General features: G+C 31.2%; 1 protein-coding gene across 2 annotated transcripts in view; it reads left to right on the forward strand.

Moving 5' to 3' along the window:
- The window catches only part of LOC119593502 (acetylcholine receptor subunit beta-like 1), a 126,526-nt gene that overhangs the window by 123,297 nt on the left and 2,998 nt on the right, over window positions 1-231 (forward strand). The gene's annotated exons all lie outside the window — the stretch shown is intronic.

Raw genomic sequence — 231 nt, forward strand, 5'->3', positions numbered from 1 at the left:
TGGATTTCATATACTGTAAATTCTCTTTTTTCTCTCTCCCTTTGTTGTTATGATTATATTGAATTATTTTTTTCCTTGTAAGTCTCCTATACATCTTTTCTTTCATGACAATTCTTTTTTCTGAATTGTTTTTCTTATGATCGTATTTTTGGGGAAAGTTGAAGAGGAAAATTGCGATTTTTTGATCCCCCAATTGGCATAGTTAGTCATAGGAAACAGGCGACAAAACAC

Source organism: Penaeus monodon, chromosome 32 (assembly GCF_015228065.2).
Source record: "Penaeus monodon isolate SGIC_2016 chromosome 32, NSTDA_Pmon_1, whole genome shotgun sequence".
In the NCBI taxonomy this organism is placed as follows: domain Eukaryota; kingdom Metazoa; phylum Arthropoda; class Malacostraca; order Decapoda; family Penaeidae; genus Penaeus; species Penaeus monodon.